This window comes from Cygnus olor, chromosome 2 (genome assembly GCF_009769625.2).
Source record: "Cygnus olor isolate bCygOlo1 chromosome 2, bCygOlo1.pri.v2, whole genome shotgun sequence".
In the NCBI taxonomy this organism is placed as follows: domain Eukaryota; kingdom Metazoa; phylum Chordata; class Aves; order Anseriformes; family Anatidae; genus Cygnus; species Cygnus olor.
In genome coordinates, this window is record NC_049170.1 from 110,444,898 (window position 1) to 110,465,772 (window position 20,875).

At 41.8% G+C, this 20,875-nt stretch overlaps 1 protein-coding gene and 1 long non-coding RNA gene across 2 annotated transcripts in view; one reads left to right on the forward strand and one right to left on the reverse strand.

Annotated features, from left to right (window-relative positions):
- COLEC12 (collectin subfamily member 12) overlaps positions 1 to 20,875 on the forward strand; it is a 98,069-nt gene that overhangs the window by 31,894 nt on the left and 45,300 nt on the right. The gene's annotated exons all lie outside the window — the stretch shown is intronic.
- On the reverse strand, positions 1,718 to 11,664 carry LOC121066543. Its single transcript, XR_005817817.1, has 5 exons — positions 11,544 to 11,664; positions 9,845 to 9,958; positions 7,788 to 7,790; positions 3,510 to 3,738; positions 1,718 to 2,116 (listed from the first exon to the last, which is right to left on the reverse strand). It is a non-coding gene; the product is annotated as an uncharacterized LOC121066543 (long non-coding RNA).

The window sequence follows — 20,875 nt, forward strand, 5'->3', positions numbered from 1 at the left end:
TCATTTCGTCATGGCTAAGTGAATTAAGGAGACATTGATGTGAGAGAATTTTGTGTCCTGGACCCTCCATTAACTATTGCTTACACATGACTGTGAGCTGCAGGCTTTTTCCACTTCTCTTCTCCCCTGTCTTCACAGGCTATTTCCATGATAAGATTAAACAGCCTTCCTCAGGATGCAGGAATTAGAGTGAAGGAAACAGTCATTTGCAGGAAGGATAGAGCAGCATGGAAAGATATGTTAACCTGGGCACTGGAATAAATTCTGGATTCTTGAAAATGTTTTGCGGGGGCCTTCCCAAAGCTCATGTAGTCTCAGTAATCCATGATCTCTTCCAGCTGTTAGCACGAGCACCACAGCATAATAATCACCTCAGCGTGCATTACTCATTCTTCATTTTATGGTATGTCTCTTTACTTATTAGATCATTGACAGAAGGAATAAGCCATCCGTTGAAGGAGACCTGGATGTAATTATGCATAGTTCGACTGGATCCTATTAGTGCTAAACAACAAAAGATGTTACACGTAATGCGAGTTAGTAAGCTACACGGAGGAGTATGGCATAGTCAGGAAGACAGGGACTGACACTCAGCAGAGACTGCTGCTTGCAGAGATGCAGTCCTTATGAAATATTAGCCATGATGCATATTAGCCATGGGTCATTAATTTTGGCTTAAAATTCTCTCCAGGTATGAGAAAGAAACACTGAGATTACACAGGAGGAGTTGAGTAACGACAACCAAAACCTGGCCGGGCTCAGGAGAGCAGGAGACTTTTGCAGTCTATACTGAGCATACGACCAGGATGCGTGAAGACAGGAAACATTTCAGGCTGGTGCCTCTGCTTTGTCACAGGAAGGGGTGTGAAATGCCTGGGGAATCCTCTGGCCCTCTGAAACGAACCAGTAAGAGTCAGACAAACTGCTATCAGCAGCCCCCAGCACGGACATAAGGTGGTGCAATGCGGGGACACGCAAACATGCTTCAACATTCAGGCCCAGGGCTGCTCAATCCCTGCCGTAGGGCCCGAGCAGGCTAATTAATTCCCAGCCCCATAAAGTACCAAGATTGTTTTCTGACTGACTTGCATCCAATGTGCTGTTTGCACCTGGGCTCAGATCACTGGGAGATTTAAGGGACCAGTTTTAGGCTCTGGCTAGCTGCTAGTTTTGCCAGTGTAATTGTGCTCAAGCGCTCAGTTTTGAACAGCTTTCCTCTTAGCACTTGGAGACCTATAAATGTTTAAATGAAAAGGTTAGGGGAAAAAATCCCCCAAAAGTGAATCACTTGATTTACCACTTAATGTTCTTGGTATCAGTGCAATACTGTTGGCTGACTGTAACAGTGTTAATCCACCATAAAAATGATAAGAAGAACACAAATTTTCAGTCAATTGTGCAGGCTTTCCCTGTTGGTATAGCTGTCAAAAGAATCTTCCTGATTTTTTAATAAGAAATAAAATAGCTGTGGCATGTAGTTTATACCTCAAGTGTTCAAACACAGTAAAATAACATAGGAGTTAGGGCCAATGGGCACAAGTGCTGAATGCAATGATGATGAAAATAATGCTAGTAGAATTAGGGAAATATCCTGGTCATTATTATTTTTGTTATTATTATTTCATCAGAGGCCATTATCCTACAATTTTTCTTTCAGAACCAGATTCCAAAACTCGTGAAGGGATTTTCTTTACCCAGTTGTATTTCAGGAAATATCATTCTCACAGCATATATGTACAGAGGAAGATGCTTAGTTACATCTTTCACATCCCTTTGACCTATTAAAGACATCTGAAGCAAAGAAGATGTTTGCTAGCCACTCCTCCTTTTTTACTAGAAAAAGAGAAATCAGTCTGTCTCCAGCGCAGATCTTCTGGTTTCTCATGTATCATATCATGGAAAACTGCATATTCATCAGCAAGGTGAGGAGAGATGAAGAGTTTTTATGAAAATCTTTTTTTCAACAACAGTAGGAATTCGCTGCTCATCTCGTAGTGATCACTGATCTTTTCAACAAGGGAAATATGTCATCATCCGCTTGGTACGGGAAGGGAAACTGAAGCCCAGAGGCAAGGAATATGCTTGCAGTCACAGCAGATCAGTGATCCTGAGGAACCTGTGGAGCAATTAGAGAACTATTTGAGCTCTGATATGGGGCAGGAGGAGAGTCGGGATGTCCTGATGTTCTTCTAGCTCTAGTGGGAATGCCTGTGTCAAGCTGGGGACGCTTAATGTCCATCTGGAAAGGTAAGGAGGTGAAAACTCACTTTACACATTTGTATGGTTCTTCACCTCTAAGAACAGCAGACCACAGAGAGAGGGAGAAAGCGAGGGAGCTGGTGACAAAGCAAGGCCAGTGAAGGGGATCCGCTTAACTTGCATGGGACACTAGACATCTTTATTCAAGAATATCTCAGATCCATGACCTCAGAATGGAAATAAAATACAAAACACATTTAACAAATAACTTGTAACCCAAGAGATGTGCCAGAAGTTTTGTGACACTTACTGAAAGTTTATCACTACTGTGGGAGGTTTTTGAATTGCAACAATGGTGGGGAATGGCACTACTAGGGAAATTTATAGATATTTCTAAAGCTTGCAAAATCCTTGAATGAAAAGTAGCATAGCAGTGCAAATTACCTTTCAAGTAAAGTATCTTTCAAAATGTAGTTATTAGAAATAAAGGCAGTAACTGTAAGGCCACCTTGTGCTGTGGCTGAGAAACTTTACGGGACTAAACATACCATACAGGTCTTTTCACTGCATGATCTTTAGTAAGACTCCCCAAAAGGTCCTAGGCCCTCAAGCAGAGTTTCTTGGTTGCACCTTAACTATATTATGCAGGACAATGTATTTTAATTACATACATAATAGCTTCTCTAGAATACATCCTTTAGGAATGCCTCCCTCTTCCCCATCTGATATTTAATCCATAATTCAGTCCCATGTCTCTGTTGATGGCACATTCAGAGGGAGCAGATGACAGTTGTACCACTGTTCAAGACGAGTTGCATCCAGTCTGAACTGGTAGGAATCCAAGCTCAATTGCGTTTCAGGAAGGAGAGATCAGATCTCAATTTTAGATCAAATTTGACTTTGTGATCTTTGTTATGAAGTGGTTTATAACTGGGAGAGATCTGTAGTTTGCACAAAGTTCAAACCTTAAAATGCTAATTTTTCTAAAGAGGTTTCTGCCATTCAAAATAAGCAATAATATTTTATTACGCTCAAACAAGAAGCTAATGTATTTGTCCACGCACCAAGCTCTCCGATCATCTGTGGTAGCTGTGTTTGTCTCAGGTGAAGGAATTTTTCAACTGCAGGAATTGAGCATTGTCCAGTTTTCTGTTTCTGTTTTTTTAAATGAAACTGCAGAAGTACTAAGTGTTCTGTACTGACTAAAAAAGTCATTAAGAAATCACCTGAGAGAACTTTGCTGTTATTTTCAGAAAATCTGTGATACCATTTTCAGGTAAGACATTAAACTGCAGAAAATAAATACAAACCTCCCAAGTCCTACACTTGAAAGATATCATTCAGATTACAGGTCTGTGAAAAGACAGACTTTTAGACCCACAGACTTTGTCCTGTAGCTGTGTGTTATTTCTCTTGTAGATGGAGACGACTGGTGGTCCACCAAGACCCCCTGTTTTGTTTCCAAGCCATGTTGTAGTAGGGAAGTGAGCGCTTGTAGAGACTGAGTTAGGAGCAGCTCTCAGCTGGCATTAGTACCTGCTGACAGGCAGAAAATTACATTAGCATACTTTTTATCAACAGTATTTTTACACAGAACTTTTGGTAACAATAACAGTAGCATATCTTCTTGTTCACTGCAACGTTGAGTTTTTGATGCACCACTTTCCCTTCTAACCATCAAGCAACGCAGGGATTTGGAGAAGTGGCTGAGTTCAGTGGAGTCAAGCAGGCTTACTTGAACCGCACAGTTACTGTAGCTATGGGAGAGACAGAAATAAAATTTGGTAACCCATCTCGAAGATCACCAGTTTATACTGTTCCCCGGCCTCTAGAATCACTGGAGCTTGGGTCTCAAGATCAGTGGAACAACCCACCAGCCAGGTGTATACTAAAAGTAGTACAGAAAAGTGTTCACTTAAGGCAGCAAGTAAAGTGCAACTGTGCTGCTGCTGAGAGAATAGAAAGTAAAATCTGACCTTAGACTGGCAAGGATGAAATCCAAGCTCTTTGGCTCCCCTTTGACAGGGGTAATCCCCTTGTTTGTTAGTATGTATGACTCTCCTTGACCTTTAAGAAGTGAAAAGAAACTTTGGAGGAGCATTTCATCAGATGCTTGCTGAGCAGGCTGAACAACATTTCTCATTTTTGAGATCAAGATACATCTTAGCATTTCTTGACTTGCTGAAAAAAAAATCCCTTACTGACATTCAGCCAAGGTAGCCGTAGAAAGGCAGCATGGCTTGAAGGTCTGTCGTAATTCCTAAAGTCACTTTAAGCACCCCGTGCTACTGTGGGAGAAGTAACTCCTGAAACAATGCGACTCCTTCATGGCCATGTAACCTGGGGAATCTGTGCTGCAAGATGGTTTGGTGGCTGCATTTCTGCAGGAGAGGACCCTACTATGGTCTGCCAAGGCTCGGAGCTGCAGTTAGCCAAATGGCAATCACTGCATGCGATGCCAACAGCGCGACGAAGCTCTCTGTTGTCTTCTTCAAACTGAGGTGCCCAGAGCAGAGATCCTGGTTACACAATAAAATAATAAAAATGCTAGTTTAAATTTTGAATTAGTAAAGAACTATTTTTGGCTTTCTCAGAGACAGCATCTGTAAATAATCAGGCAGAAGCCTTTCCATAAAACAACACAGAAAAACCTCAAAGAGCATTTAGATTCTGCAACATTTAAACAAGATTTTTAACCCATGGGGAAGCCAAAATCAACACAATGCTTCCTGCACATAAAAGCATGGAATTTCTTAGCAGTGTGGGGGCAATAAATGACTATCACATTTCCCTCCTTTCTAAAAACTAAATATTTTTCAATGGAAATAGTAATATTGATGGAAAAAGAAAAGAGGGCTGTGAGTTATGTAAGAATTGATTTAAGGTCTGAACCCCCATACATTGCAGACTGGAGGCTGGTTAAAGAAAAACTTAAGCTGCTCAGTTTTGCTCTAATTGTCCTCCAAACTCAAGAGATCAAATATGCTAGCTGAGATCCTTCTTGTAATCATCCAAATTCATGACCCAAGTTTCAAGTTCATTCCTGCTGCTCCCAGCCAAGTCCATCTGTAATGCAAACAAAAGAAGTGAATAATATACTCTTAATTATGTTCCCTACAAAGAGGGGGGGAGCATGATGACTAACAGCTCTACATATGTGTGCTCCTAGCAACCTCTGACCACAGCATTTGCCCACAGCGTGTGTGAAATCAGAAATCTGACCGTAACCAAGTACATGTGGATGGGTTATTTGCTAAGGAAAAATGTAAACGTTGTCCAGTGTACAAAATTAATACTTTATGTAAGATGTTGATACCTTGATTTCCTGGCTCTTGCAGGAGGAGTGCTATTGGCTTAAGGGGCTACTGAATCAGGCTCTTGTGCATTAGAGTAGAAAATTGTTTATGAATGACTGGCTACATTTCTGGTCATTGGGTTGACCTGACTGAAACCTATATATCTCCAAGCTGTGGATGAATGAACTTGTAAATATGATTTTTGGGAGTACGACCAGCGCGGGCAAACAAAACTGATATATTTTATGATTTAATACAGCTCCGTGAGCAAGCTGTGTGGTTCCATGAACCACCCCTGGTTTGTGAACTGCTGCTAAAGAAGGGCTGAATTAAGCATTTATTTCAGCTGTGTGAAACTCTGGGTAAAGAAGCAAAAATCACAGCCTTGCGATTCCTGTTTACCAGTCTGGTAAGTTTTTAGCTCTGGTTCGTAAGTTGTCATTTAGAGTGACTAATTGTCTAGCTTCCCACAAACGGTGGATTTGTGTCTTTTCCCAGATGAGGCATAGCTATGAGAAGTTATATAGTACAAGAGTCAAGCTAATGACATGGCCAAACTGTGCCTAAATCTGTTTTTCTCTGCTAAATGATTTGCTCATTTCGATATTCCAAGAGATGCCAAGGCAATTTCAAAAACAAACAAATAAAAAAAGCGTTTTGCTTCATCAGCAGCTTTCAGACTAAAAAAAAAAAAAACAAGCAAAAAAAAAAACTTGTGGCTCAGACATAGGAAAAGATCATCACAGAGATACTGAGTTACCAAAGCACGTCCATTGTAATAAATCCCCAGAGCCCTCAGTAATGTGTCATGCACAATTGGTGGGACCTGGGAGCCCAGCACAGCCGTAGCTCCTGGCAGAACCGTGTCTCCTGGCCACCTCCTGCTTTCTGGCTCCTCCAGGCACGTAGATCTGGAGCACAACAAGCTGTGCCCCTTCACAGCCCATGGGTGGTCTCTGGAGCTCAGTGCTGACATTTCCGACAAAGAGCATCTAAACTGATCCACCCCTTTGAAAATACTGATGGACTAGTTGGGCCTACCACAATGTGAAAATGCTTTGATTAAAGCACAACATGAATGATGAGAGACTTCGTCTTCTGTAGCTAGAAAGGTTTTATTCTGTCCCACAGTTTAGAATTTTTTTATTTTTTTTTAACTCTGTCAAGCTTGGAAGCACTGCAGATTGGCACACTTTGATCATGGCACTATGTGGAAACCAAAAGTTTGTGCTGCAATCACCTTCTCAGTGTAGCTGTCTTTTCAAACACCTAAACATTTTTCCTCCAAAAATCTAAGCTGCCAGCAGAAGAACAAAAGGCCAGCCAGGAGTTTGTTATCATGAAACTAAACGACTGGCAGTGATGAAAGCATGTGTCGTGCCCAAAGTATTCCTGCACATTAGTTTGCTTGCTTGTTAATGCAAGTTGTGGCTTTATGCATTTCGCTTTGACGATAGCACTTAATGATTTATGGAAGATACAGTGTAATTGGGAAGGATGCTGAACAAAGGGACTAGCACAGGAGTTAACTACCAAAGCAGGGCAAGCCTTCAAGTGCAACAAGAAAGTGTCACCTGCAATATGGGTGATGGAAAGGTTTTTTAACTTGTTCAACACACACATCTTTCATATACAATTATTCTGGTTGTATAAGCCAGTGAGAATAGATTTTTAGTACCGAAATTGAAGACATAAAAAGCAGACATATTTCCCTCTAACTTGACCACAACTGTCTTACACTGCTACATTTTCGTACAGGCACTCAAACTTTTTCACATTAAATGCAGAGCCCAGGCTCTGCACAGGCACAGTTGTGCCCAGGCACAACTTTTCACAATACTTTTCGTGAGTACAAAAAGTCAAGGTACAAACAGAGCTGAAGTTGTCTTGTAGATTAAAAAAAAAAAAAAGAAAAAGAACAATATCATGCTATTCAGGTATTATGAAACATTTTCCACTGTCTTAACTCAATAAGTGCAGCATGATAAACACAGAAGTAATAGCGCACAATATGGTTTTGAGTTTTTTGTTCATATCTTACCCATTCAGACTCTTCATACCATGTGGGTAGCAAACAGATGTATTACATTACACTACATTAAATCCTGTGGAGGCAATAGTCTTAAGTGCTGCGTCAAATATTTATAATGTGGAATTATTTTAGGACAGGAGCCAAGTGCAATATGGCATCCTTCATAGCGTCTCTCTTGTTTTTGTAAGAACCGGAAGCTTAGCTACTGCCTTACAATCATGCTTCTTCTCTGACTTCCAACATCCCTTTTCATTTGTCACCATCTGAATGTGTTTTAATTATTATCATTTACTAGCGCCTCTATTGTTTCATAAGCTTTCTCACTTAAGCAGGGAAGAGCAAAGTTTTCAGGAGCTCCATCCTAGCCCTACCACTCAACTGGGTGGGCAAGACCCCGCTGTCTCGTGCCTGCAAGGCACGTCACATGCCTACGGCTACAGGCGAGGTGCTGAGACCAGCAGTCCCATGTGTCATCGGTGTGGTTGGGTGCAGGGTGACCCACGCCATAGCCCTGGCCACAACAGGGGTCCTAGGACACATTTGGTGCTTCTGGCCCACGGGTGGGGGGGCCCAGGGGAGGTGGGTCAGGGCAAATAAGTTTGGCATATCCAGCCAGCTGTGTTACGATTGAGTCACTCAAAAGAGGCTATGTGGTGGCTTTTCAAGACTGTATTCTCTTTTGTGCATGAGACAATAATAATTTCAATAGCTAGAGTAATTTTCACCCTTAAATATACTTTATCTGCATGATGTTGCATTTCCAGGTGTCATCTTGCTTTTCTTTTACTTTGCAAAATTAAGATCCTAACCACAGGAGCCTATTCTGAAAACATTCAACGTATCTGTAGCTATTCTCTCTTTAGAAAATTGGTGTGTTAAAGGAGTTTGTTGTTCATCTATGGCCATGTGTCTTCTATTTATGAGTCTACTTAAATGCCAAAATTTTGCATGCTTCTTTTACTTCCAAGCTTAGCCAAATCACCTTTTTATGGAATTAATTTACATGTCAAGTTAGTCATTAGAAATTCTTTACTCAAAATTTTTGGCAATATTTTTATTCTTTACTCAAAATTATTTATCTCTGAATGCCTTTGTTGCACAACTAGCCATAGGACTGACTTCATAAACGAACTGTTCAATTCCATTGATCATTTTAATAATTTACCCACAAATACAGGTTCCTACCTCCCAGCTTCACAGTTTGACATTCAACAGGGGAACTTCCCTTTGTTTTTAGATGGTTTTCTGAAGACTTTGAATGTCCTTTTGTCATGCAGATGACAGTTTTGGAGAATCATCTGTGCCTGCTGCCAGCGTAGCCCCCAAGCTGGCCTAGTCTGGACTCGGGCAGCCGCAGGGTGAGGGTGCACCCCAGGTAGGTCCCCCAAGCCCAGGTGCTCAGGATTAGATGCTGATCAGCATGCTCCCACAGACTTCACGTACGGCCCATAAGAAGCCCACAGACTAAAGCCTGTGGGGGGCAAGTGCAGCCTGCCTTACTCATACACAGTTTTCTTTGCCGTCAAGATGCAGCCTCGTGTAACCTAAGTTACACAAGGCTGGTTTGTCTCCCTCTTACCTCCTCTTTGTGGTTAGAATATTTAACATATTGGCAGATGCATGAGAGCTTGTGGGTCAAAGCTGCCAGAACAAGAACATTGCTCTTCATAGTGTGCTGCCTGAGCCTGCTGGAAGGATTGATCTTTCCCTCTGTGTGTGGCTAACGTAGCATGGAGGATGCCCGCACGTTTCCACAGGGTTATAGTGAATCGCCTCAGTCTCACGAGGGGATACATAAACAGGACTCCTGGCTGTCGCCTGAAGTAAGCCTTTACACTGATCAGCGGTTGAAATACATGCCATGCTGCCCCCACCACCTACCCCACAGAAATGCAATCAGATGGGGGGCGTGCAGAGCTGAGGGAAGAGATACGTGGCTTTGTCTTCTACAACAAATGTTTGTCCTCTCCCAGCTTTTTTCTAAGCAGAACCAGTGCTTAACTCCGCAGAAGAAGACATACATTCCTTTCCATGCTATCAGTCTGTTGGACATTTTTCTGCACATTTGGGAATTTGGAGAATGTATTCAACTACCTAGTGGTATTTTATTGATATTTGCTCGCCGTAGAGCTGATTTCCAAACTAAAATCAACACCTTCTTTATTCTAACGCTTAGTGTGGTATGAAGAAGGGTAGCTATGGGCAAGTACATAGCAGGGAAAATGAGGACAGCCTCCAAGTCTCTCTCTCTGTCAGGGCCCTCTTTCAATACTTCCAATCCCAAATCCTAATGTGAAAGTACCATAATTCTTATCACGGCATCTTGACAACATTAATCCTTTCTGCTGGCACAGGCTGTAACTCACTCTTCAACCCCTTTCTCCTGTTTGAAAATGTCTCCAAGGAAAATGGAAACCACTATCTGCTGTTACTTTAAAAAAACAATTGAAACATAAATATCTTGCCATAGAAGTCCAAGTCAATCTATCTTTTAGTTTCTCAAATTCAGCACGGAATTTTCTTATTTCATAAGAAAGGAACATTGTCTGAGGTTTCCAGTTCATCTGGGTGGGCTCATGAGCCAGTGAAATGGAGGGGTGGTTTTTACCAAACTTGGCTCCCTTTCATGCAGCAGCTCGTAAATACAGTGATTTGCATAACCTCTCCAGCATCTGAGGGAAAGAGGCTGTCAGTCAACACTTCTGGTATGTCAGGGTCATTCTTAACAGATTTAATCTGAAAGAGCACCACCGGGGTGAACTTCATGTCTTTCCACTGATGTGTCCCACATACTACCTGAGATAGGGAATGATACTTTCAGTCAAGTCAAAATGAAGATGACTACATGATGAGACCGTTCAATCTCTGAGCCTTTTATTAGTCAAATTTCCTATGTGATATTCTTGAAACTATCTAAATTTGAGGTCTCATTGAGACATAAAATACCCAGACTGTCAGTCTGGTTTTCATTTGCACTCCTTCCAGATATGATGCAATTGAGAGCAGACCTAATACAGTTTGTCTATAGCTTTCATACAACTCTTTTAGGCCTGTTTGATTCCTGGTTTCATACAGGTTCTGCAAGCATGGCAATGAAAAACAACTTCAAGAAAAAAAATAGAAAATGCACAGAACATATTTTGTATTGATAGATTATTTGACTAGATGATCCTGAAAAAAAAATGTATATTTTTAATTCATGCTTGCCTTCAGTGTAACAAGGTGATATTTTTTGCTTGTCTTCTAAGGCTTCTTTGATTTCAGGAGGATTTAGTTGTTAAGGCACTTTTGAAAGTCACAGAAGGTTTGTATCTGCATCTTTAGGTGATACAGTGCTTGTAAGAGGTTGTGCCTGTGTGACTTGCTCTGAGGCCCAGTGGAAGCTAATGGAAGGACATTGTTCACTTCAAGCCAACGCACTGGCTCCTGGGATGGTTTTCCTCAGCTGTACCATCATGTGTGATGTACAAGAGGGCAACAAGGAAAATTTAAATTAATTTTTTTTTTTTTTTTTTAGGCAAATGGCTTTATGAAAATGGTCACATCTGGGTCTGAATCCCTCCTTAAGCCATCTGGCATTTCCTAGGACACATAAGAGGAGTTGCAATGCTTGACTGTCTGGAACTCCTGCTTTCACACTGTGCATGTAGTTAAGTGCTATTCCTCTCCCCCTCTGAGCAGGCTTGGAAGAGGGAATTCTTTTAGTCAGGACTTTTGAAGGCTTATCCACTGCCCTATTCATTGCCTGCTATGGCAAACTAATCAGCTTCATTCTTCACATATTTCCTCAACGTTTGCTTGTAGTTGTTCATTAGGGTGTTGTTGTTTTTTTCAGTCTTGCTTTAGATATAAAGAGTTGTTGGATGCTCTGGTATATGGTAGTATGTATTATCCCTAAAGTCCATGTATTGCCTAGTATTTTTCTGAAGTGAATATTTTCAAAAGCAGACAGACTCTGTGTATATCTGTGATAGCTTTCCATCTTTTACATCCAAGTATGATGATAAAAACAATACCTGAGTTGTAGATTTGTACTTTGGTCTTTTGGCATTAGATGTGTCTGACGACTTATTGCTTAAAGCGGTAAATGCAGCTGTTGTCTTCCTAATTTGTGGCCTCATCTCCTTTTCTCCATGTCCAGGGGAACAGTATGTTATTACCAAGGTATGAAAATTAATTTTGTGTATTCATTCTTCTTTCCAAGTAATATTCGTACTGACCCCAAGGTTCTCATTCTTTTTTATTTTGGGGGAGGGGGGTGGGGGCAAGGAAGAGGGAGTGGAATGACAAATTAGTCATAATTTGTTTTTGTGATGCTGAATGCTACTTAGATATTTGCGTTTTGTCTGGGCTGTCACTTAAAAGAGCAGGGCTATGAGCAAAACATAGCTTACTGTTGATAAACTCTATGATAACTGTATTGTAGACCGCTACACTTTTTTCCCCAAAAGTGAAGTGCTAGTCAACTAATAGAGATGGATATGGGGATATTACTATGGTGTGGGAAGCATATAGAATCACAGAAATCATAGAATCATAGAATATCCCGAGTTGGAAGGGACCCATAAGGGTCATCAAATCCAACTCCTGGCACCACACAGGTCTACCCAAAAGTTTAGACCATGTGACTAAGTGCACAGTCCAATCGCTTCTTAAATTCAGACAGGCTTGGTGCAGTGACTACGTCCCTGGGGAGCCTGTTCCAGTGGGTGACCACTCTCTCGGTGAAGAACCTCTTCCTGATGTCCAGCCTAAACTTCCCCTGCCTCAGCTTAACACTGTTCCCATGGGTCCTGTCACTGGTGATTAAGGAGAATAGGTCACCTGCCTCTCCACTCCCCCTCGCGAGGAAGTTGTAGACTGCGATGAGGTCCCCCCTCAGCCTCCTCTTCTCCAGGCTGAACAGGCCCAGTGACCTCAGCCGCTCCTCATATGTCTTCCCCTCTAGGCCCTTCATCATCTTCGTCGCCCTCCTCTGGACGCTCTCCAACAGTTTAACGTCCTTTTTGTACTGTGGTGCCCAGAACTGCACACAGTACTCGAGGTGAGGCCGCACCAGCGCAGAGTAGAGCGGGACAATCACTTCCCTCGACCAACTAGCAATGCCGTGCTTGATGCATCCCAGGATGCATCACGCACGTATGGTTAGTATTTGTAAGAGAACCTGGGAAGACAAATAAGAGAAGGCCTTAATGAAAAGAAGTTGGTAAGTAGGAGAGTGTGAAATGCAATTCTCCTTTCTGAACTGGGTTTTGAAAATTTGGGGTCATGCCAGCAGATAACAAATCTATCACAATTCTCTGTGGAATAGGGGCAAAGCCATAGTGATTGCATCAGGGATTTGTCAAAATTGTCTCTACCTCCATGGAAATTTTTGAAATTTGACAGACTGGTGAATTCAAACCATAAAAGTGTCTTTGGAATTTTTCTACTGTTTTTTTTTTTTTTTTAATCCCAGGGAGATCTAAGCTGGGAGTTTTTGAATTTATTCAGAATGACGACAACTATAATTACCTTCTTTTATGCAGAGAGGCTAATGAACAAATGTTTTCCCACTCAGTTTCCACAAAAAGGGATTTGGATTTTTTTTTACCAAAGTGAAAAGTCTACGAGCTGTCAATGAACACAGGAACTTGCCTGTTTCAAAGTTAAAAATCAACTTTGCTCTCGTGAGCTGAGTACGCAGTAGAACAGCAATGCATTCTGCTTTGATTCTCAGCAGTGAGCCTTGTAGGCTGTGGGGCGCCAGAGAACACGGAGAACTTGATAAGCTGATGGTTTGCTGGTCTGACACAGTTTCTTTGGGGCATTGGAAATGCCCCAGCAATGGGTTTTGGAAAGTTAGGGAGGGTGTGCACCCTTGGGGGAGTTCCATGTACTCCTGTATGAATTCATCATGATTTTACTGGGGCAAAACAGCTACCCCAAAATATTTAGTATGATTAATAAAAAACATCGTATTGGATGTAAGGAGAAGAATGTGCTTGTAAAATTAAAGACAGATCCTCCTTACAATCAGTCTATTATAATGTCTGCCTTTTGCAGACCTGACTGTATTAATCAACTTAAAAAAAGGGACCGAAACGTCATCATGCTGAACCTCATTTGAAGAGTAACAGTTAAAATAGAAGGGAATTCAGATGGAGATCCTTCTTCTTCTTCATTTTAAATAACTTATTTTGAATAAGGTCCAAATGACAAAATCAGAGTAGTTTTCTGATGCTTTTTGTCAATTGATTTTACTTCTTTTTGACAGGTTTATCCCTGTGCAAATGTCAAATACGAACTCCCCGCAGAGTCTAGAGTTTGGAATAATTCAAGCCTTGTCTGAAAATCTTTTTCCAAGCATCAGTACTGCCATCCTTTATGTATATATGAAGTGCAAGCCTTTTTGTTATGTGGAAATGATTGAAAGATTTTTTTTCTTAACTGAAGACTGGTTGAGTAATGTTTAATGCATTTAATTCCAAACAGTCAGTTCCACGTGTTATTATAAAATGCTTTGCTTTGCAAAAAAGGTAATCTCTTTATTACAATTTTATAATGCCAATACATCATTTTTTCTCATGAGTCTTCTACATTATATGCAGCTAGTAAGAGTGCTATAAAAGATCCACTTATACAATATGCGTATGTGTCTGTGTGTACATACACATAAAACATACATGAGTGTTACACAAATCTGTGTAAGTAGTATCATATAGAGTTCCAGGTTTATCTTTTGCCATGTTGTTTAAGATGATGGTAAACTTCCAATCATATTTTGCATATGTTACACTGAGAAACAACGAGAGCTTTCCAAAATAGTTTGGATGCCATATAATTATTTTAGCAGCTGTGGTTTCAGTTACCTTTAATTAGTTCCCCCTGCAGCTCTAAATAAAGAGAGGCTTCTGTTAAATGCAGTTACTTTCTTCTGCAGATGGCGTGGTAAAGTGTGGCTACTCATAAAAGGAGGCTACTGAACATTGCATGGCAAACCTGGGGGCTTTGATCAAATATGATTATTAATTAAGGACCAATTCTACATGGATTATTCACGATTTCGAGTAATCATGATTTAATATCAGAATGGTCAGCCCGAGGTTTTATGCCAGCTGACATTGCTAGAACAGTTAGCTTAGATGCTTAAGAGCTGGTGGGACAACCCTCCACCACGTAAGCAAATGGTGTTTTGACATTGCACTGTGTTTTCCTAAATCATTTACTTGGTTCACTGACCCCAGCATTCCTAGAGAATGTGGCTCTGTCTCTATGAACACATGTTAAGCAGACGAAAAAGCCTCCTATAGAGTATTTCTTTCTCTTACATATAGGGCAAATTCTCAGATTCCACTGAGGCCAATATGGTTTTAAAATGCTTCAGATAGAAACTGTAGGGCCACATTCAGTTCCCATGGGACTTAATGGTACATGCCAACTGGCATCCATAGGATCAAATGTAGGCACTACTTCCTTCCAACAAAGATTTCATACAATCCTTTCTTGTAGTGTCCTTCAGATATTTCAAGTCTGTCAACTCTGTGACTCTTCAGTCATAGTTATAAATAATACTCACATGAAACAGAGTAAGGGTTGACAACAACGTAACTTGAGATTTAAGAATTACTTTTTTAAATGTTTACTTCTTTTTTTTATTATTTTTTTGAAGGATGAGGACACTTAGATAAATATATCTGACTCTAATGGCTGCTGACTGCACATCAGTAAAAGAGTGTCTGCTATAAACATTATCATTTCACTGAGCAACTCTAGCTAGCTTCAGCCAGGAATTCTATGAAGGATGAATTATCAGAATATGTAAACATTTCTATTCAAATATTATCACTCTGCAGGGGGATGCAGATTTGGGATGGGTATGCCTGTTAGGTGTGTAATGCTGGGCACAACTACGGCAGCTTGTGGGGGCACATCCTGAAGAAATTTCTGTATCACATTAGCAGCATTGGTGTGATTTTGCTAATGAAATTAATCACTGTCAATAGGAAACTAATTGTTTTGGTGGGTAAATTACAGCTCTAAGCATGCTTGGATAAGCGAGAAACCTGACCAGAACAGGTAAGAGTCCCATGAAGTCTCTGTTTTTCCCAAAGAGGCTGAATGTGTTATAGTCCCTTAGCACCCATAAAAGTGAAATGCAGAGAAAAAGGAGAATGGTACAAGACTCACGGCTTTATTCCCTGAGCTTCAGCTGGGAAGGCACTGTAAGATTTAGTGCAGTAGATCTCAGTAAGCAGAACTCACTAAGCAGCACTGCTGGCTTCTCTCTGTCATTTCTGGATCATTTAATTAATTGAAGAATCATTTCTGTTGCAACCACAAATGTTCCAGTTTGCACTATTACCCAGGGTCAGAACTTGCCTGACCTCCCTGGCAGAGGAAGAGAAGAGTAAGGAAATCGGAAAAAAAGAGAGTAAGTAAATCACTTCAAGGAAGCCTTGTTTCCCTTACTCCCAAACCCCGAAGAGCAGAAAAGGCTGAATTGAAAGAAAAAAGGGCTAAGACTAAGGCTGATTAAGAGAGGTCCAGCCTGAAGAAAAGGCAAAGAATGAAACAAGTAAAACAGAGAAAAATAAACTTCATTAAGAGTAAGCTTGGATGAGAGAGTCGGCTGGCAGCCAGGAGGGAGCAGCTGCAGCAGGAAGGCCCGGATCCCATTGAAACGGAAAAGGGGCCATCTCTCTGCTGAAATGAAAGGGAAACAAAAAAATAATTCACCTTTAAAGACACAGAAATGGGATTTGAGGCAAGGGGAAGGGCAGAGGGGAATGAGAACTTGTGAATGAGATGAGTTATTTTTTCTAAGAGCAGTGCAATGACTGTGAAAATCCTTCCAGAGAGCTGCGTGATGGCACAGATAAATCAGAGTGGCCAGAACGGATAAGCCACTCTGAGCAGTTTCATGTTGCATTAGGACTTTCAAATGAATGCTGAGCATCAAGCAAATTTCCTCATTTTTACCAGGGGAGATGAGGCAGATGACATACCGTACTGATGACATCATGCCTCATTCCAGATGTGAACAAAGAGGGAAGAAAGTGTAAGATAGATATTTCACCACAAGCCAGAGCAGTCCTCAATATTGAGGGGGAACATGAGGCTGCAGATCTCAGCACATTGAGGTTCAACAAAATAAAGGACAAGAAGAAGCAGGGTGAAACCCTGGGCGATTCTGAGAGAAAATTTCAGGTTCAGGCAACAGAGAACTTACATCTTGAGTTAAATACTTATACCTTCTAGAGAATACACCATGCATGATCATAGAATCATAGAATGGCTCGGATTGGAAGGGACCTTAAAAATCATCTAATTCCAACCCCCCTGCCATGGGCAGGGACACCTCCCACCAGACCAGGTTGGCCAAGGCCCCATCCAGCCTGGCCTTGAACACCTCCAGGGATGGGGCATCCACAGCTTCTCTGGGCAGCCTGTGCCAGTGCCTCACCACCCTCACAGTGAAGAATTTCCTCCTAATGTCTAGTCTAAATCTCCCCTCTTAGTTTAAGACCATTCCCCCTTGTCCTATCATTATCTACCCGAGTAAAGGGTCTTTCTCCATCTTTTTTGTAAGACCCCTTTAAGTATTGAAAGGTCGCAATGAGGTCTCCCTGGAGCCTTCTCTTCTCCAGGCTGAACAACTCCAACCCTCTCAGCCTCTCTTCATAGGAGAGGTGCTCCAGCCCTCTACTCATCTTTGTAGCTCTTCTCTGGACCCGCTCTAACAGGTCCACATCTTTCTTGTGCTGGAGGCCCCAAACCTGGACACAGTACTCCGGGTGGGGCCTCACAAGGGTAGAGCAGAGGGGTAAGTGACTGTCATCAGTTTCAACTGGCTGCCATTCAGAGAGACCTGGACAGGCTGCAGGAATGGGTCAACACAATTTTCAAAAAGTTCAACAGAGAAAAACACGAAGTCCTGCCTCTGAGAAGGAAGAGCATCTGGCAGTGAAACAGGCTGGGCCGTGGCTGCTTCAGGAGCAGATGGGCAAAAGAGGACCTGGGGCCCTGGGCATTAATGGGAGCACAGGCAGCAGATCAAAGGGAGTGACTGTCCTCTTTACTTGGCACTCATTAGATCACATCTGGACTACTGCAACCAGTTTTGAGCCCTTTGGTACAAGAAAAGAAGGTCAGCTAGAGCCATTTCAGTGGAGGGCCGTCAGGATGGTCGGGGGCCCTGGGAGGAGAGCCAGTGGGACCAGGGCTGAGACAAGAGGGCGTAAGGGGCTCCTGTCAGCAGCCCCTGGTACCTGCGGGGAGGTAACGGAGAAGATGGAGCTGGGCTCTCCACAGTGGTGCATGGTGGGAGGACGGGAGATAATGGCATGAGTTGAAGTGAGAGAGGTTCACACAGAATATAGACAGAAATGGTTTCACTCTGAGAACAGCCAGGCAGCAGCACAGGTTGCCCAGGCTGTGCCATCTCCATCCTTGGAGGCTTTCAAGACCCAGCTGGGCAAAGCCCTGAGCAACCTGGTCTGATCTCACAGCTGGTCCTGCTTGGAGCAGGAGGCTGGACCAGAGACCTCCTGAAGTCCCCTCCAACCAGAATGATTCTGTGTTAGAATTTTGTTTTCAGAGTGATTTTTGTCCTCTAAGGTGAAAATGGAAAGGGTCTTGAAGATGGCTAAAAATAAATAAATAGTGACAGATGATTGCTTTCATTTGGAAGTGACAAGATGGAAGTTCTACTCCCTAAGCCACACTTCTTAGTAAGGAACTAATTAAGTTAGACACTAATATAGCTGTTCAGCTAAAACTTTATGTAGAGATGAGATGAGGACTGAAAGAGTATGTTCAACAAGCAGCTTCCTGAGGTGACTCGCCTTTTTGTTCTACTTTCCTTCTTTCCCAGTTTATGAAGCACACATAAAACTGGACTTTTTTTGAAAAGTCCTACAGTAAAAAAAAATAAATAATAATAATAAAGCACATTTAATTCTGGGAAGGAATGGAAATAATTAATGCCTCTGTTTTATTTTTCATTCCTTTTCTTTTTCTTGATCTTATAACTTTTTTTTTTCATGATGGTAGAAGTTAGTTAATAATGAGCTGATGTGAATCTCTTGGTAGTGTGGCTGTCATCTTTGAATAGGTGATGTCTTGTGTGCCAGATACTAAAACATCTCACAACTCTACCAGAAATAACTGTTTCTCAGCACTGCACAAATTGTCCCAGATTTATACTGACAAACTATGCAAAGACATTCTGGAGTTTTACAATATTGCAATGCATGTTAAAGCTCTCCTGTAAACATTAGGTTAAAGAATAACCACCATTGTGGCTATTTGGATCTTTTGCAACATTTTCCCAAACTCCCAAGTACTATTGTAAACAAACAAACAAAGCCACAGGAATGATTACAATTAAGCAGAATAAACAGGCTCCATCCAGATCAAAACAAGGGCTAGCTAAATTCAAACAGTTATAGTTGTATTCTTATGCAAAAGAGGTTGGTTTGTAGTCCCAAAGCTGCTATCCTTGCTTATTTATGTCAGTCTTTCCATTATGGTGTTTACTGCTAGAATCTGCAGTTGGGTGAACTGGAGGCCAAAGCACAGCCGTGAGAGGCTGTGTCTCAGCCTTGGTTATCCGGTGTCCCACACATCTCCCACATAACCATTGCCTGGTACCGACCTTCCACCTTTTAATGCTTTGAGGGGTAATTCAGTACAATCACACCCGTGTCCTTGCTCAGCCTGGTGGCTTCTCTGAGTCGTGACTTGGTTTCTCAAGGTGAGCAATGTACATGCAGCCTGAGTTACGGATCACCCATTCCTGCTCAGTGCAATGGTGCACAACATAGCAGAGCCCAGCCCAAGTAGAGCCCCTAGATCTGCAGGGAGGTTGGCTTGCATTTCATCCTTGTCTGGCAAGGGCGAAGCAAGCAGAGACAGTGGGGAGTCAGAGGGGCACTGAAAGAGCCTGAGGAGGAGGTCTGTGCAGAAGGAGACACAAGGATGATCCTGGACTAAAGAAGAAGCAAGAGGAGAGGAGAAAGCAGAAGCAGTGAGGGCCATCTCTAAAAGACTTGGGAATCAGTGTATGTAGCAGCATACCCAAAAGTGAGATGCTGCCTAATCTTTGTGTGGATCAACCCCTGGCTGACCAGCCTAAGCAAGCTTCTTCCAGCATCTTTCTTGTTTCTCAGCTAGTGAGATTAATGCAATGTCGAACATGAAAGACATGAATCTGTAGTGTGTTGTAAGAGTTGTTGTGGCATGTTGCCTGTGGTGAGCAATTCCTAGCAAGTGGGAAGCCAGTGTGAGGCAGCTGTTGCCTCTGAGTGATCTTCAGGGGTATATCCAAGCTTGAGTACATTGCAGTTGTTACATCTTGAAGAAAAATTAAATAAGTAGAAAGCTTTGGTTAACTACAGCAGGACATGGGCCTGAAGAAAGGGTTGTAAAGCCTTCAGTGAAGTAAATCTTTCAATGATGCAAATACTCTGGCAACATAGCCAAGAGGGTGGCACCACTTCCAAATCACGAGCTTCTTACATGAAAGAAGAATGAGCAGTGGAAACAACCCCTTCCAGTCCATCACTATCTTTCACTTCTGTCTCTGGAGCTTCACTCCAGGCCAAGCTGAGCTTCAGCAAAAACTGTCAGCCCAAGCCAGAAAGTGAGAAGCAAAGAAAACTCTATTGCACAGCTTTATTGAAGGCAGGTTTGACATACACATTTTGCCTCTGAGTAATGTGGGAGCCCCATAGCACTTGCTGAACAGGACCATTGGCGCTAGGATGGGCAAAATAAGTTGCATACACATTTTTCATTTCTAATTTCTTCAAAGTCTGTTTTGTCAAACCACTGTGGAATGTTAACTAAACTTTTACTATCTATATGGCAGAACAGATATTTTGTATATACTTATTGTCTCTAGTTGAAGCATTTTTTTAATCCAATCCCAGGTTTCCATGGTTTTCTCAAGATAAAGCCAGAAATGTTAATTGTAGTCAAATGTTTTACACTACTTTGGTAATAGGAACATGAGAATTTAGGCACAGTTAGACTTAGCTTTGGTTTTGACCTATCTGTACCCAAGTGCTTTCTCTCTAAACTCTTCCAGTTCTCTATATTATGCTTTAAAGAACATAACTCTTGTGAGTGGATATATAAACATCCCCCCCACAGTGTGAAACGAGGCGGCGTGCAGAACGTGTGGTTGACGTTGTCAGCTACAGATATTTCTCCACATGAAGAAATGGATATCTCAGTGACATTCAGCTGTTTTCAATCTGCTGAAGTATATTTTTTTTTGTACTAATTCTTTTAGGTTTTTGGTTAAATTAAAAAGATGGCAGGCACCTTATAACTTCTCTGCAGAATTTATAGTGGATGTCTC